Raw genomic sequence first — 6,109 nt, 5'->3', positions numbered from 1 at the left:
CGTATTTGGTGTGAATTGAAATGAGAAACTGCCTGGAACACCTGCACTTCAGAGAACAGTGATGATTCAGAGGTGATTATACTTAAACTTTGCCCAGTGATGTCACAAAAAATTATTTAACCATTCAGGAGTCATCCGGCACCTTGGATTTTACCAGCAGGTTTGTAGAAAACAAACAAACAAACTGTAAAGAGTTTAAACATAAGCTGGCTTAGATGTTCTTTTTGAGATGCTTTCTATTGCTAGTCTGAAAACTGCAATTGATGAATCAGTTATCTGTTGCCATAATTGGTTGCATTTCCACCAGTTTCAAAGGTGCTTCACCATTTTCACCCCCCAGAAATTGTCTTCATTGATTTCTCTATGGGAACAGGGATGCCTTCATGGAAGATACAATCTATCTATTTATTGGCTTTTTGCTATTTTCATAGAATATGAGAGATGTAGTATACAAGTCTGTAAAGTACAGTTTTTATTTAAATTAACTTCACTAACACAAAAGGCCAGCCTGCTATAAATACTCACACAATCTAGAAAAGTCAGCTTTACTCAGGTGAAAGAACAGAGATCTAAGGAAACGTGACTCCTATGTTCAGCAGTCATTGATAGTGATCGTTCTCATCTCTCCATATGGAACTATTGGCTCTGATTGTCCTTTTTTTTTTTTTTACTAAAACCCTACAGAGAGTATTGTACAAACAGATAGTAAGCCAAGATAAAAGGTAGTGATGCCACATGATTTCTTAATTAAAGAGCATATTTATCAAAACAACTGAATCAAAATGACTTTACCTTTGGTATGCGATGAATTGTCTGTGGAAAGATACTAGCATGCAGAAGAATTAGAAGAATACACAGAAGAGATCAACAGGCTGACAAAAGAGCTAGCAGAATGCAAATCCAAATTGGGTAAAAAACATGAGTGCGGTGTGGCTTGCAGCCTTGAAGGAAAACAAAAGAAAGAGTTTAATCTTGATGTGAATGAAGAAGGCACCAGGGAGGTGATTCGGTTGCATAAAGTCACAAAGTTGATGGATGAAGGTGGTAATTTCCATGCTTGTTTATTTTTTAATGTATTTATTATTTTTTGGGGTAGATAGGACAGCTGGCAGTTAAAATACTGAAGCAGAAAGGTAGCAATCCATTTATTGAGTGATTAAGGTTTGGCAGAAGCTGTCAGATTGCACAAGAAAGTGAGATATTTAATAGATAATAGAAGAAAATATTGTTTGCATTTGGGCTGGGTTCAGATTATCATATTTGCTTCACAGAATCACAGAAAGGTTGATGTTGGAAGGGACCTTCAAATCATCTAGACCAACCTTCTTGCTCAAGCAGATACTTAGAGGAGGTTACTCAGCTTAACCAACTATCATTACTTTAAAATTGACTGAACATTTCCAGGCTGAGGTCAAACAAAAAAGCCTTCTGTCATGGGATCACAGCAGATATGCTACCTCTACTTCTCTGCCCCTTCCTCTTCTTCACTGACCATTCTCCAGCAAGACCTTGCCTCCCATTAATATCAAAAGGAATGGTGAGACTGAATGAAAGTGTATCCTATCCACAGAGAGATGAGTGACATAAAGGTTGAGATGAAAGGATATATCTACCTGAAGAAAAGTGGTTTGGGTTTCTGACAAGCAACAGTGATTTTTTCTGATTATAGGCTATGATTACAGCTCCCATTACACAATGAGCAAGTAAGGGACAGAGTACAGAAAATATGTATCATTAAACAAGAGTGAAAAGCACTGTTTAAGCTTAATGGCTAAGCACAGTGTCAAAGCAAACTACCACCTACCTGTGCCCTATCAGTCTAAAAGCTGTGACTTTTTCCCCCCACTTCCAGTTCCTGAACGAGTGATCATGATATTACCATTCTGCTTTAATTACAGGATGAAGATAGTAATGTCCAATTCTTGGGGATGTGCGGAAGGCTGATGAGACATTTGCTGCTGTTGCATCTTGAGAAAGAGCTGAACTTGTTTAGCTAAATGGACTCTAAATGTCCTCTGGTTGATGCTTGGGTAAGATTTTACAAGGATTCAGTTGAAAGTACAGACATCAAGGGAAACCAGCTTGTTAAATTCCCTGTGCTGTCTTCTTAAACGACACTGTCATACTCAGTGCCATCCATGGGCTTGATGCTGTACTGTAGGGTTGTGTAATATAGTGAGGCAGCAAAGACAAGAAGAAATGTAAACTTTCTTGGTAACATGAAGTGTGCCTGTGTAGAATAGTTTTCAAAGAGAACACCTGGTTATACTTGAACTGAATAAATTACCAGCAGTCCCAGATAAGTGGAGAGGTCCCTAGAGGCTGGTTCATGCAGCTCCAATTTACAAGAAGGGTAGGAAGAATGGTCCAGGAATTAAAGGCCTGTCAGCACGTAGAGGACAGTTGAGTGATTAGAAGCAGCTAGCATGCGTTTATGAAGTGCAAGATCTGCCTTACTAACATGACCTCCTTCTATGACAAGATGACCTGCTTAATAGCTGAGGGAAAAGCTTTGGATGTCATTTATCTGGATTTCTATAAAATATTTCACACTGTTTCTGACTGCATTCAGCTAGAGAAACTAGCTTCTCGTGCTTTGGACAACTGTACAGTTCACAAAGTGAAGAACTGCCTGGATGGCCAGGCTGAAAGAGTTGTTGTGAATGGAGTTGAAGTTTAGATTGATGGCCTGAGTCCAATCACCTAACATTCAACAAGGGTTAATGGTTGCAACTTGGGACACAACAGCCCTGTGCAGCCGTGTAGCTTTGGGAAGGAAGAACTGGAATGTTTCTGGCAGAAAAGGAGCTGGGGATGCCAGCTGACAGTTGAACATGAACCAGTAGTGTGCCCAGGTGGCCAAGAAGGCCAACAGCATCCTGGCCTGCATCAGCAGCAGTGTGGCCAGCAGAAATAGGGAAGCTATTTTTTCCTTGTATGCAACACTGGTGAGAATAGTACCTTAATATTTCATCCCCTTACCATAGGGATTTGCTCTGTACTGTGCGGAGAAGAGCAGTGAAGCTGGTGTAGGGACTAGAAAACAAGACACATGAGAAGCGGCTGAGAGAACTGGGGTTGTTTAGTCTGGAGAAGAGGAGGCTGAGGGGAGACTTTATCACTCCCTACAGCTACCTGAAAGGAAGCTGCAGTGAGCAGGTGTTGATCTCTCTTCTCAGGTGACAATAATATGCAAAGAAATGGTTTCAAGTTGCACTACAGGGAGCTTATAGTGGACATCAGAAAGAATTTTTTCATGAAGAGGATGGCCAAGTGTAGGAACTATCTGCCCAGGCGAGTGGTGGAGTTGCCTCTCCTGGACGTATTTAAGATGCATGTGGGTGTGGTGCTGCTCAGGGACGTGGTTTAGTGATAAGACTTGTTAGATTGGGTTGACTGTTGGATTGGGTGATCTTGAAGGCCTTTTCCAACCTAGATAACTCTACAACTTAGGATTCAATACAGGTTATACAGGACTGCCCTGTACTATTGGTAAGGTAGATATTAGTAATGAGTTCTTACAGTGTACTTTCTGCTTCTAAGACCAGGATAGATACAGAATATGATCAGCTGTTGATTCAGAGCAATGTTGAATGTTTACAGTTTGCAAGAAGAATACTATAAAGATTACAGCATGTATAATCAGAGGCAGATTACAGTTAATGCAAGGAAATTAAACCTTGGGAAGTAATGACCAAAAAAACTTGAAGAAATGATGGATGCTGAACTTCTATTTATTTCCATGGGAATTACAACAGATACAAAGTACACAATAATGCTATTTTATAGAGCACATTTGCAGCTACAAAAATACTATTGCCATGCAAATAGTATTTTCACCAGTGATTAATAACAGCCTGAATGTCGTGCTCATAAAAATTTGCACCAGCAGAGGTGACTCACTGTCACTGTTGCCACTGCTAAAATGCAACACCCACTGCCTAACTATGCTTCACATCCACTCTTCTGTCTTCAGAAATGTTCAGCAAGTGTCAGTGAATATCAGTGGGCACCATTTTTTCCACATGGAGGAATTCAATGACATAACTTTGCTTTGTTTGCACTTCCATGTCAGACACCATTTTGCCAGACCGCCCCTTTGCTGCCATCTGTCACACAGCAACAAATGACAGAATATTGGTGGGAATGCTCAACCCCCACTGCCATTTGTTCATTTCTTAAGCAAGAAGAAAGTGTCCTACTGTCCAGCTTGGTTTTGCAAGTAAATCAGAAAGCAAAGCTTGAGTCCCTCTAGATGAGATGAGGTGCTGGATTTTTAATTCTTCTTCTTTTAAGGAGAAAGAAAACTGTTTCTTAGCTTGCCCAGTGACCAGGGGATTTTCCCATTTTGACATAAGATTTAAGAACTAGGTCAAGTATCAGTCTTCTAAACACAAAATCAAACAGAATATATGCTGAATCGTTTGCTTGGAAATTGGATCCAATTATCTTAAATTGGTCATTCCAGACTAACAGAGCAATAGAGGACACTATATTTGTTAAGAAGTTTGACGTATCATTCATGTCAAAACCTGTACACACTATACTTCCAGCTGAATTCACAGGGCACAGTGCCCTACCAAATGCTGTGCTCAGAACAGATCAAACAAGGGCTGTCAGTACTCCATATCAGAAGACTTTCTGACCTAAATAAGAAAATTACTTCTGCATTTTGGATTGACAGAACATTAAAAGACGTTTTCACCTGTACATCATCATTTTCACCAAAGTTGGTAGAATCAGATCTCTCTCTTAACCAAGGGTTCTTAATATCCAAATGTTGTCCAAAGAATGAAGGGAAAATGACCACTAGAGAAAGGATGAATGTCTTTTACTTACTTGAGTTCTAATCAGCAAGTAAGCATAGAAGCAAAGTAAATGAATAATGTGTAGCTCTTGTTTTCTCATATTGTGCATCACCTCTGAGACCAATAATGTAGAGCCTGTTCTAATGTAGTCAAATTTGAGACTTGTAGTCAAATTTCAGCAGCATGTATTACTGGAGAGGTGCAGTCCCTGCGTAGAAGTGCATAATTGAGTGTTTCAGGAGTGGTGGCCCCCAGTGCTTTAGCACTGATGGTATTACACATGAAATGGAAATAGAAAATGAGAAAAATCCATACCTAGTTCCTTGTTTGATTTCTCCACACAGATGTAGGACCTACTTAAGAATTTCAAATGTGAAATGCAAATCTATTCTGAATACCTGGCCACATATTTTTAAAACCACAACTTCTTTGCCTTATTACCAGTATGCAGATTATTAAGATGACATTTTCAAAGAGAGGCTTGAATATTTGTATTACAAGCATTACATCAGACTGATTATGCACTTATATGCTTAAGAAAACATTTGCATTGGAACATTTTAGAGTAGAGCTATTTCTAGTGTAAAATCTTCTGTTAAGCACCAAGCCTGGGTGTCTGTTTGTCCTGATAACACCGAGTCATTAAGACAGAGGTAACAACGTAAGTGAAAGAAATGAAGCAGGAATTAAAAGTAAACGAAGGAGAAATGGAACCTCTCAGCCTACAAGGGCTGCCTGAAAGTAATCCTCCTATGTGTTACGTTGTCCCACAACGTCAAAGGTGGATGTTGGTAGTATGGCAGCAGAGGCTGAACCTTCCCACCAATGTTCTGTTAGCTGTGCAACACAATGCATCAGAGGGGCAGTCTGACAGCATGGTGTCTGACATGCAAGTGCGTATGAAGCAAAGATGTGGAAACGAATTCCGCCACATGGAAAAATAAAGGCACCCATTGGCATTCACTGATGCTTGCTGGGCGCTACTGGAAAACAGGGAGGTGGGTGCTGCGTTTCAGCAGCGATGACAGCGGGTCACCTCCACTTGTGCAGAGCAAGGCATGCAGGCTCTTGTCCGTTGCCAGCAAAAATGCACAGCGAACGCGCATCTCAACGTACCGCGTTTCGGCGGCGACAACGCCGAGCAGCCCTGAGGGAGGGCGGGGTGAGCAGACCTGGGCGAGAAGAGACGCCCCGCCCTCTCTGACGTGAGCGAAGGCAGGGGAAGGCGGGGCGCCTCCTCCCGCCCCCTCGCCCCCGCCCACTCCGGGGCGCTTTTCCTTTCTCTTTTCTGCCTTTTGACT

This window comes from Centrocercus urophasianus, unplaced genomic scaffold, assembly GCF_019232065.1.
Source record: "Centrocercus urophasianus isolate 14NV4802_14NV808 unplaced genomic scaffold, USGS_Curo_1.0 seq_27, whole genome shotgun sequence".
NCBI lineage: Eukaryota > Metazoa > Chordata > Aves > Galliformes > Phasianidae > Centrocercus > Centrocercus urophasianus.
The sequence above is the reverse complement of the archived record's forward strand: the minus strand, read 5'-3'. Positions refer to the sequence as shown.